The sequence below is a fragment of the Suncus etruscus genome, chromosome 10, assembly GCF_024139225.1.
Source record: "Suncus etruscus isolate mSunEtr1 chromosome 10, mSunEtr1.pri.cur, whole genome shotgun sequence".
Classification (NCBI taxonomy): Eukaryota; Metazoa; Chordata; class Mammalia; order Eulipotyphla; family Soricidae; genus Suncus; species Suncus etruscus.
This window is the reverse complement of record NC_064857.1, coordinates 104,031,368-104,043,751: the sequence shown is the minus strand read 5'-3', so window position 1 is coordinate 104,043,751 and position 12,384 is coordinate 104,031,368. Positions and strand designations below refer to the sequence as shown.

At 36.9% G+C, this 12,384-nt stretch overlaps 1 pseudogene; it reads right to left on the bottom strand.

Annotated features, from left to right (window-relative positions):
* Positions 1–6,961: 6,961 nt before the first annotated feature.
* LOC126021306 (uncharacterized) lies at positions 6,962–7,106 on the bottom strand (annotated as a pseudogene).
* Between the last annotated feature and the right edge of the window lie 5,278 nt (positions 7,107–12,384).

Sequence of the window (12,384 nt, the reverse complement as noted above, 5' to 3'; positions counted from 1 at the left end):
CAGAAACCATTGTAATTTATAAAGTCCTTCATAGTTGATTTTAGACATACAATGAACCAGAGCCAATACCATCAGCTGTGTCGACCTTCCTCCACCATGTTTCCAGAGTGTATCCCAACCACCACCCTTTGTCTTTCAGCCAGCCTGTTAGTATAATATGTCCATTTAAAGTTTATGTGGTTAGAGTTTGAGTCTCTTGATTCCATTGTTGTTGACTTTGGTTTGGATATTTGGTTCTGCCCCCATTTTTTCCCTCCAACAATGCACCTGAGACTGTTTGGCCCCTGGACCCCATCCTGTAATATTTGAGTTTTTCCTCTCCCACTCCATTTCTTTCCTTCACCTTGCTATATTCTGGGCCAAGGGTGCTCGTCTCCTATATTATTTTAAGTATTTTATACAATAGACCTTTTCAGCTAAAAATATGAAAAACTACTCTAAAAATATTTTTAATAATTAAATATAATACAGATGAAAAAGAAGTGGTTATTGTGACTGGAGCAATATATTACAGTGGGTACCATACTTGGTTTGCATGCTGCATGTACAAATACACTATACCGTATTTTCCAGCATATAAGACGACTTTTGAAATGAAAAAAGTCAACCGAAAATTGGGGGTTGTCTTATGCCTAGTATAACCTGAAAAACCTTTCAATATGCCGCAAAACAAAAATCATCTGTATATTGCCACAGAACAAATTTTCCAACTCGATCCTGCACCAATCACTGCAAGGCTAGTTAGACTGCCTCTCTAACTCAGTTATCTATTGGTTTATTAAAACTGATTCTCTAAAAGTGCTTATTAAAAAGGCTTGTAAGAACAACATTTTTGAGATTGTGTATAAGATAATCTTAGTATTTTAATGAATTTTTGGCTGGTGATATAATTTTAGGGGGGCACATCTGGACAAACTATGGCTCTGAGCCCTGAATATAGAATTTTTCCTCCACATGATCTTTACCTGAGTTTCTTGAAAATATTAACTTCTGTTATCTTGCCATATATGTTACTATTCATGTCATTTGTTCATTTGTACATATCTCCTTTATGACTTTATTTTTAGGTGGTGCTTAGGAGGCCTAAGGTTCTTACTAACAATTTGCATGTGGTCTTTTTTTTGCATGTTGTTCTTACCAACAATTTGCACTGTGCTATTGCTCCGGCCCCTGGTTGTTGAATTCTTGCACATTCTGATTGTAGAGTTTGCTGGGGTTACTGCAGTGCTCACTTGCTGCTTTTCTGCAATTGCATGTGGCCAAAGTTTGTATCTCAATGCAAGGGCTGGAGAATGTGAAGTTCTTTGGGCCTACAGGAATAAAATCTTTGTTTTCAAGACTCATAATATTTTACTACAGTTTGTGTTGAAATTGAGATTTGACCTCGGTACAATTTGGGTTATTTAAAAGATAATTTAAGGGACCAGAGAGATAGCATGGGAGGTAAGGCGTTTGCCTTTCATGCAGAAGGACGGTGGTTCAAATCCCGGCATCCCATATGGTCCCCCGTGCCTGCCAGGGGCAATTTCTGAGTGTAGAGCCAGGAGTAACCCCTGAGCACTGCCGAGTGTGACCCAAAAACCAAATAAATAAATAAATAAAAGATTATTTAAAAGGTCTTCAAAATGTATACTCAAATGATTTTTCCCCAAATTTTATTGTACTTTAAAATATTCAGTCATTTCCACTCTTTTCATTTATTTTACCCCACTTCTTGAACTCAGAAACTCCAATTTTTGCTATTTATTTTAACTGTTTTCAACTGATCTTATATGTCACCTTTTAAAATTATTTTCTTTAATCAATCCCAATTTTATTTTTTCAAATTAATTCTCTTTTGAATCTAATTATAATTTTTTTCTTCAAAGGATTTAAGTTTTTTAATTAAAAATTGGGGAGGTGCCAGGTTTGGCCACATATCCAGTGATCAGGGGATGATATGTGGTTCCAGGGATTGAAACAGGGTAGCAGCCACAAGCAAGGCAAGTGCCCAATCTCTGTTCTCCGGTCCCAGAATTTTGTCTTTGAAATAACTTTGTTTCTTTTTGGTTTATCAACTTTTATTTTATTTTCATTTATCAACTTTTTTTTTTTTTTGGTTTTTGGGCCACACCCGGCGGTGCTCAGGGGTTACTACCGGCTGTCTGCTCAAAAATAGCTCCTGGCAGGCACGGGGGACCATATGGGACACCGGGATTCGAACCAACCACCCTTGGTCCTGGATCAGCTGTTTGCAAGGCAAACGCCGCTGTGCTATCTCTCCGGGCCCTAATTTATCAATTTTATTTTATTTTATTTATTTATTTTTTGTTTTATTCTTTTTAAGCTTTTCTATCAGAATGTAAGCTACATATTTATATAGTCTTATTTTTCCCATTTATACATGTGAAATTCCTTCCTAAAATATTAATTTCAGATTGGAATATTGTATTCCATTTACTTTTATTTTCCTTCTTCATTGTTTTTCCAATACTGGATTTGCACACAAGTGTTGCTTGCACATTTAATTGTGGTGCTTTCGAGAGGTCACATATTATGTTGTGTTTGTTATTCCTGACTATGGTGTTTGCCAAAGGTTGGGCTCCTTTAGCTGTGGTGCTGAACATATGCAGAATCACACATTTTCATTGTTGGATTTTTGTTTGTTTGTTTGTTTGTTTGGGCACAAGCGGAGGCGCTCAGGAGTTACTCCGGACTCTGTACTCAGAAGCCTCTCTAGTAGGCTATGGGACCATATGGGATGTTAGGATTCGAACCTGTGTCCATCCTGTGTTGGCACGTGCAAGGCCTTACCACTGTACTACTGTTCCGGACCCTGGTTGTTGAATTGCACATTCTGATTGTAGCGTTTGCTGGGGTTACTGCAGTGCTCACTTGCTGCTTTTCTGCAATTGCAATTTTCGCCTATTGGACTTGCATATCTTTTTTGTTTTGATTTGATTTTAGTTTTTAGGTCACACCGGTGGTGCTCAGAGGCTACTCTTGGCTCTATGCTCAGAAATCGCTCCTGGCAGACTCGGGGGACCATTTGGGATGCAGGGGATTGAACCCAGGTCTGTCCCAGGTCGGCTGCATGCAAGGCAAACACTCTACCGCTCCTGCCCCTGACTATCATTTTAAGTTGTGTTTTTTCCTAAGGTTCATACCGTTTTGTTGTGCTGCTTACACCAGTTTGCAGTGAGACAGAAATTGCTCATTGTACAAGAAATTTGCAGAGCACTGAGCTTGGAACAGCAAAGTTAGCACCATCATGCCTTGCTGATGTAGTGGCACTGATGATTGAATTCAGTGTTTATAAATTTATACTCATATTCTAAGTCACTGAACAATTCCTCCAGATCCATTATTGTGTTATAATGAGAATTTTCATCACCTGAGATATTTGCTTTTTACTTTTTGTTTTCTTCCATTATAATTTGTATGCATATTATTTGCTGGTTTATTTTTATTTTTGTTTTGTTTTGAGCCACAACCAGCGATGCTCAGGGATTACTCCTGGCTCTGCTCTCAGGAATCATCCTTATTGGGCTCCGGGGACCATATGGGATGCCAGAGATAGAACTTGAGTCATGCAAACCAATTATCTTATTTGCTGTGGTATTGCTTTGGCCATCAAGTTTTCTTTTAATTAATTTATTTTTCTCTGGTACCAACAATTGTAAAAAAAAAAAATCATGTTTGGATCATTTACCTGACTTTCTGCACAAGAGCATCTTTTTATTTTAGTATAGAAAATTCCAGCTTACAAAAATGAAACTTTACCCCTTTTTGAGTATAGGGACAGAAGTTGGTGTATCTTTAAATTTGATGTTCTATTTTCCCTAGATCCTTAATTGCCATTGTTTGTCGTAAGCTTTTTTTTCATGAACACCAAAATGAAAAAGTATTTCCACCAGTACACAGGACTTCCCTTAAAATAGAAAAAGTAAAATTGATATGTGCTGGCTTGTATCCTAAATATTATTTTATTTATTTATTTATTTATATTTTGAAAAAATCTTTTTTTTTTTTAATTTTGAAACCACACGTGATGTCTGTGCTCAGAGCTTATCTCGGCTCTGAGTTTTGGGATCACTTTCATAGGAACACCCAGGGATATGGATGCAACTTTGGTCAGTTATGTGCAAGGCATGAACCCTACGTGCTGTATTATCTCTCTGTCCCTAGAAAATTATTTTAAAAAGGTGATTTTTATTTTTTGTTTGTTTTTTGTTGGTTTTTGGGCCACACCCAATGATGCTCAGGGGTTACTCCTAGCTATACGCTCAGAAATTGCTCCTGGCTTGGGGGACTATAGGAGACACCAGGGAATCGAACCAGGGTCCGTCCTAGGTTAACACATGCAAGGCATATGCCCTACTGCTTGCACCACTGCTCTGGCCCCTAAAAAGTTGATTTTTAATGCCTCCAACATACAGAATCCAATTTAACATATAGATCCAGTTCTGCAACTCTCTTCTATTTTTCTTATTTTCTGTTATATCTGTGTCTTTGTGAACTTCAGTACCTTTAATTCTGTGATGGACATTGTTTTTTTAAAGATCACTTAAAACGCAGTTATGTAATTATCTTTCCTCAGAAAGTGTCTATGACAGGTATGTTAGGCCACTTTAGAAAGTATTGTATCACCTTTCTTCAATAACAATTCAAAAGTAGGCCCATAATAATGAACTATTTCACTTAATTCTAAATGTTAACATCAACAATTAGAAGCCCTTAGCAAAGCACTGTGATTTATCTGGGAGGGGGATTTCATTTCTTTCTTCCTAGATTCCATCCCCATTTTGTTAATTTTGAGAGGTTACTAAAATTGCTATTTAGCCTTTAGGTCATTCCCTTCGTTTTTAGCAAATGCCTTTGAAAGGGGGAAATGTTTATGAGTGTTTATCTTCCTGAATCTTTACTACCTTTTTAGGTTCTGACTGGTATTTTTTCATTATCTTATTGGTTTTTCTGCTGATTTCAAAATATTCTGAACTGCTTTTATAATTATTTCCTGATAGTCTCATTTGTTGTAAATTTATCATTATTTTCAATACTAAAGTAGGTTCACATTAGTGAGCCTCCACTATATTTATATTTCCTAAAAATACAAAACATATTCATTAAAATAAGCAACGTTTAGCTATCCCTCCACTCTTTTTTAGTGTTACACAAATAAAAGAGAAACTTAGTGAATAAGGAGGAAATAATTAGGTCTCTATTTCTAGGAATGCATTACACAGAAATCCATTCATTGTGAAAACCCTATTTGTTTCCTCTCCGAAAAATCTCTCTTAGAACTACCAATTTTTGCTCTAGCCTATCCTCAAAACTACGAAGAAATACCTAGAATTTTTTGTAGCTGACTAAAGAAAATTCTGATTATGTCCTTTTATTTTTTTAAGAACAATTCCAGCTACTCTTAGCTAGCAAAGGATTAGAGCACAATGAATGATCTTTGCTCCCGTCTTAAGAAGCTCTTCATCTCCTAGTTTCAAGCTGGTCACATTTCCTGTTTATTCCCTCAGGCTAGTTTTGGCACATTACTTGTTTTTTTTAAGACAAAGAAATCAGAAGGTGGCAATGCTTTGCTCTAGGTAGTATAGTGTTTTGTATTAAATAAGGTGAAGAGTAAACAAAGCTGGAGTGAGCAAAGTTTAATCCAATAATTAGAACAAGTTGAAGAAGCTTTACCTTTCCGTTCCAGTTTGAGAAGCGACTCAAACTTCTTCATGATTAGTATAATGGATATCCCTTGAGGCCATCACGGATTTCTAAACTATGCAAGTCTTTTATCTTCTCTCTGTCTCTCTGTCTCTCTGTCTCTGTCTCTCTCTGTCTCTCTCTCTCTCTGTCTCTCTCTCTCTCTCTCTCTCTCTCTCTCTCTCTGTCTCTCTGTCTCTCTGTCTCTCTGTCTCTCTCTCTCTCTCTCTCTCTCTCTCTCTCTCTCTCTCTCTCATTACTTGAAGAAAACAGAGGTGCATTTCATATGGCTTATGAAGATACTTCAAAGGAGTTTGTTTAGACTCCAAGAATGTGGAGTTTTGGTTTCATAGCCCTCCTGGGTTCTAGTTATGAGTTATGAGCCACAGAAAGCACACATTGTTTGTAGGCATTCTTTAAGTAAGCATCACAAACAATAAAATCTTCCTTTGCTGCTTTATGCAACTGGGCACAGGGCAATCTTTTTCATTTGTATAGGTGATTAGATGCCATTCATTTAAATTGGTTAATTCAACTTGAAGGTAAAAATATTCTTTATTGCACCATCTTTTCCAGATTTCTGTTGTTGGATTCTTTTGTAATTAAAATAAAAAAATTATTTGAAGTTTCATTCTTAATGATCTCTGGTTTTGTTTTATGTTTGGTTTCCTTTTCTTTTCCTTCCTCCCTCTGCTGTTTAAAATTAAGTGTATTTAAATGCAAAGAATGCACTGTTTATTCAGCCAAATGGTATCTTTATGTGGAAAAGGAAAGAAATCCACTCTGGTTTCATTGCTACTCTACTGTGTCTCAGCTTAATCATTCAGTGGTTTGTTTTTTCTTTTATGTGTGTTTTGCTTCCAGCTGTGCTGCACATAGTAAACTGCTCTGTGGTGAGACTCTTCAGTAAACTCTCCTACTTAGAAGTTCACTGAGCAAACAATTGTTCAGCACCTTCCAACCTTAATAATATTACAATGATTTCTTAAAAGAAGTTGAGCAACTGATTTTCTATTTCATAAATTTGTCTGTGGGAGCTTTGTTAGGAGAGAAAATAAAATGATGCATAGAAAATATTTCCTTTGATTATATTACCTGAATGGTGATGTTTTTATTTCAAGGCAAAACCTGCAGGTTGAAACTTTTATAATTCACAGTCACTCTGTGTCTCTTTTTAGTCTGTATTCTCTTACAGATGTACTGTAGAGAAGAAAGAGGATTCTAATTTATTATTATTATTATTTTATAACTAGTAAGTATTCTTTTTTTTATTTTTCAGGGGAAAGCGTGAGCACAGTCCCCCACTACCACAAATTATGCAGTCGAGTTTCCCACATTTGGGTAAATCTCAGGGGTCAGCACATCCGGAGTGCAATGGATAAGCCTTCGTGATTATGGTATCTCCCCTGCCAGGTAAGTATTATAACTAGTAACTCTTCTTAATTACCCAGGAAAACTTTGAAGATTGGACAGGAAGAAATACAAATTCAATCTAATGGTCTATTCTATTGTATTTCTTTTATCACTTTTAAAAAAATTTAATCACTGTATTTACAAAAATGTTCAAACTGGATTTTCAGTCTTAGAATGTACACCACCCTTCACCAGTGTGATCTTCCCACCACCAATGTCATTCCATTTCCCTCCCCCACTCTAAAGCCCTGCCTGTCTCTCAGACATTCTGCCTCTCTCCCTCTCATTGTCATGTTATTTGTCATTGTGGTTAGTGCTCTAGCTGTTCTCACCTCTTTGTGTCAAGCTTCATGTCATAAGCTGGTCCTCCTGACCTTCAGCTTTACTGTCTCTGAATATTATTGCTGTACTGTCTTTTATTTTTCTTATATCCTACAGATAAGTGAGACCATTCTATGTCTATCCATCTTCTGGCTCATTTTACTCAGCATAATAGTTTTCATGATCATCCATATACAGGCAAATTTTATGATTTCATTTTTTCCTAATAGCTGTATAGTATTCCATTGTATAACTGTACAACAGTTTCTTTAGAAATCCATCTGGGTTGTTTTCAGATTCTGGCTATTGTAAATAGTGCTATAATAAACATGGGGTGCAGAGGACATTTTTGTATTGTGTTTTTGTGTTCCTAGGGTTTATCTCTAGAAATGGTATATCTGGGTCATATGAAAGCTCAATTTTCAGCTATGAAACTTGTTTGCCAGAAAGGTTGGACTAAATGGCATTCCCACCAGCAGTGAATGAGAGTTCCTTTCTCCCCGCATTCCTGCCAGCACTGGGTGGTGTTGTACTTTGTGATGTGTGCCAGACTCTGGCGTGAGATGACACCTCATTGTTTTGATTTGCATTTCCCTGATAATTAGTGTTGTGGAGCATTTATTTTTTGAGGAAATCTCTCTTCATTTCTTCTTCCTATTTTTTGATGAGGTTGATGTTTTGTTCTTGTTAAGTTCTGTTTGTATGTTCTTGACTATTAGCTCCTTATCAGATGGGTGGCCTTTGTATCCAAGTCACTATTTCCTTTGAGGTGTAGATACTTTCCAATTTAATGTAATCCCATTTGTTAATCTCTACTTTCACTTGTTTGGATATTGGTGTTTCCTCCTTGAAGAAGCCTTTAGTTTCAATGTCATAGAGTGTTTTGTCTATTGTTTTTCTATCTACCTTAGAGTTTCAAGTATGATACCAAGGTCTTTAATCTGTTTTGATTTGACCTTTGGGCATAGTGTGAGATAGAGGTTTGAGTTATTTTTTTTTTTTTGCATATAGTTGACAAGTTATCCCAACATCATTTGCTGAAAAGGCTTTCCTTTCTCCATTTTGTGTTTTGTGATTGAGACCAATGTGAATTACAAGTTTTTCACAGTTGTCTTTAAGGTACATAGTGACAGTAAATTAGGGGCATCTCACAAGCAGTGTTGACTTCCCTCCGCTGTAGTTCCCAGCATGCATTCATAACTCCATCCTTAGCCCCCTGGACTGCTAGTGTAACAGGTTTCTTTTGTGTATAGTTTGTTGTAGTTTGGTTCTCTTGATTCTATTGTCGTTGACTTTGGTTTGAAAATTTAGGTTTTACTGTAACTGCCTCTGCTCCTGCCCTTTACTGGGAGAGAATTCCGGCCAGCAGCTTTCTCTCAACCGGGACAGAAGGCAGAAAGCAGCTACAAATAATTCGCGAGTGTTAAGCTCTTTTGCGAACACCTAAAAAATTAAGCTGCAGAAGTTAGTAAATGCTCAAGGTGCGTTCCAGTCAAGAGGTTTTAATGAGGGAGAGCAGGGTTTATATGCCCTGCTCCTGTGGGAGGGGTAGTAACATAGGATTGAAATACAAACCAATCAGATTTGTACAAGTACAACAATTTTAACCAATGGGAGCATAAACACATTTTGATGGCGGGAAGGATAAAGAGGAACCTGGCAGGATGGGGGGAGGGGAAGCAAATCCTTAAACAAATAGCTAATTGATATTTACGCAAATACAATTTTTGTTTAGCCTATTTTCCATTTAAATCTTTCTTCTGTGCAAGCAATAAGGATCATAATTTAAACTTTACAAAAACCTATCTATAATTACGTTTTTGAGAGCAGTTACAAAAACAGGTTCCATGGAAAGGTTAAGGAATCTGGTTAAGCCAGATTCTGTGTGCCGGGCTAAATTTATTTGCAGAGTTTCTTTTTGGCTCGGGGCTAAGCAAACTTATGGCTTGAATCAGGCGATGGAAAATTCATTCAGAGTTCCTTTGATATGTGGGATGCTCCGTCTCCCACATTTTACCATTTTTTATTTTCACTCAATGCTCCTGAGAACACTTGGCCCCTGGGTCCCATCCACTTTTTCCCCCCTCTGTTTGTAAGAAAACATAGAAATATGAGGTAGAACAAGATGATGCATGTTCTATGGTTCTGTAAAAGAAAATTAATTTATATTATAAAATTACAAATTTATATAATTATAAATAAAATTAAATGAAGAATCTACAACAAGCTGTAAAGTGGAAACCAGTTACACTAGTATTCTGGGGGTGGTAAAGGAGGGAGATATAGGAGACATGCAGGGAACAGGAGTGGAGGGAGGACAACATTGGTAGTGGGAATGCCCTTTATTCACTGTCACTATGTACCGTAAATAATTCTGTGTAATGCACTTCAGTCACAATAAAAATTTAAAAAAAATGAAGAAAAAGAAAATAAAACAAAATTAAATTAAATAAATTTTAAAATGGGGTGGCAGATGTGCTTTTTTTTTCATAGGTGCAGTAAACATTGGAAAAATTAGAAAGAAAATTCCTTTGACCTAAAAGATACAGGGTGTCTCTACCCTTGAAGCATACTGACATGAGATTGACTACAGGCTCTGGACATATTAGTTATCAAATGCCAAGGTCTGTCTTTATGGTGCCAAGAAAAGTTCTGCTCAGTCAAGGTTGTCAAAGTTAGTCCTCTATAATTAGAGATCTCAGTTTTTGCATAGGCCTATATTGCTATGAGTTTCCCCCTAATTACTGCTTTTGCTGTGTCCCATAGATTTTGACAATTTGTCTCTTCATTATTGTTTGTCTTAAGGAATCTTTTTATTTGTTCCTTAAGTTCCTCTTTGATCCAGCTGTTGTTGAGCAGCATGTTTTTTAATCGCAAGGTGTTGGATTTTCCCCACAGCTTCTTTTTACAGTCAATCTTGATCTCTATTGCATAGTGATCTGATAGGATACTTCTAATAATCTTTATATTTGTGACTTTATGAAAGTTAGATTTATATCTTAAGGAATGGCTATTCTAGAGAAGGTTCCATGTACACTTGAGAAGAATGTGTATTCTGCTTTCTTGGGGGTGGAGGGCCCTATATAAGTGTATTAGCCCTAGTTCTTCTAATTTCTCATTTAGGGCTCTTATTTCTTTGCTAGTTTTCTGTCTGGTGGATCTGTCCAGTGGTGATAGTGGAGTATTGAAATTTTCTACTATCTCCTACTAATCTCATACTATCACATTACCTTCCATATATTTCTCTAGGTTTGTGAGCAAATGCCTTACATATTCTGCTGGCTCTGCATTTGGTGCATAAATATTGACCAGAGGAAGTACTTCATCATCTAGCATTCCCCTAATCCAGTGGTCAGCAAGCCGTGGCTTGTGAGCCACATTCGGCTCTTTATACATTTTACTGCTGCTCTTTTGTGTGCCAGGCGGCTGCTCCAGGTGTCAGGACTCTGCTTCTAGCCTCTGTCAGTGCACACCCTGTGTGGCTCTCAAAATAAATTTCAATCATGGTTTTGGCGAGATTTGTCTCAGTTGAAAAAAAAAGGTTACCCACCACTGCCCTAATCAGTAAGTAGTGACCCCTTTTGTCTCTGATCACTTTCTTGAGGTTGAATGCAATTTGGTCTGTTATAAGAATGGCTGTCCCAGCTTTATTTTGGTTTGCATTGGCTTGAATAATTGATTTCCATCCTTTTATTCTGAGTCTGTATCTATCTTGTACTTGTAGGTGTGTTTCTTGCAGGCAGCAGAAATTCGGTTTTAGTTTTTTGATCCAAGTCTCTACTATATATCTTTTAATGGAGAGTTTAGTCCATCGACATTTAAGGAGATTATTGCTAGGGAGGGCTGTTGTGCAGTTGTGTTGTGTAGTGTGGTTGTTGTTACAATGGGGGATTTGGACTGTGTAATTCATCTCTGAGTATATCATATAGAATCAGTTTTGTTTGTGCAAATAATGCAAGTTCTTTTTTGTCTGAGAATGCTTTAAGTCCTCCCTCCCATATAGAATGAGAGTTTTGCTGGGTATTGGACTTTAGATTAGAAGTTTCTTTCATTCTTCTTGCTTGTGTTATTTCAAATGAGAGATCTGGTTTGATTCTTATGTTCCTTCCTTTGTACTTGAAGTTTTTTTTCTCCTTTATTGCTTTAAGGAGTACATCCTCCTTTTTTTTTTTTTTTTTGCCATGATTACTATATATCTTGGTGTTGGTTTATTTGGGTATATTTTATTAGAGACTCTTTTCACCTCCTGGATTTGCACGGAAGCCTCTTTCCAGAGGGTGGGAAAGTTTTCTGCTATTATTTCCCTAACCATTTGTCCCCCACTTCCCTATTTCCCCCCCTTCCGGTATTTCTACAATCTGTAGATTATTTCTTTTCTCTTTGTTCATTAAATACCTAACTTTTTCTTCCAGTACTTTACCTTTTATTTCCTTATTGACTTCTTTGTCATTTTTGGTTTGTAGTTTTTCTTCAAGTTCTTGTATGTGATTCTCCAACTGTGTAATTTTGCTACTATGGCTTGCTAAGACATTTTTTTATTTCCTTTAATTCCATTTGTATGGATTCTCTCATATTCTGTAAAAGTTCTTCTTCTTTGAGTTTGTTGACTTGTTCATCTATGGATTTCTTGAACTCGCTGGCTAGTGATGCCATGATTTCTTTTGCCATGGCTTGCAATGTTGCTTTTAGGTCTTCATCTATTGGATCTGTGTGTTTTTGGTGGACTTGGGAACTTGCTAGGATTTTTCTCCTTATCACCAGTTGTTAGTGTCTTCCTTAGTTTGCCCGTATTTCTTTGCATTTATTGGTTTGGGTGGGAGTCACTAAGCTCCACAGGTCGGCCTAGATCAACTACCCCCTCCTCCTACCTGGCAGATGGCATGGTTCCTGTGAATAATTTTTTACTTGTGCGTTAATGGGACATATTTCAGCCTGAATTTATTTTGCAAGACAAACCTTTTTAAT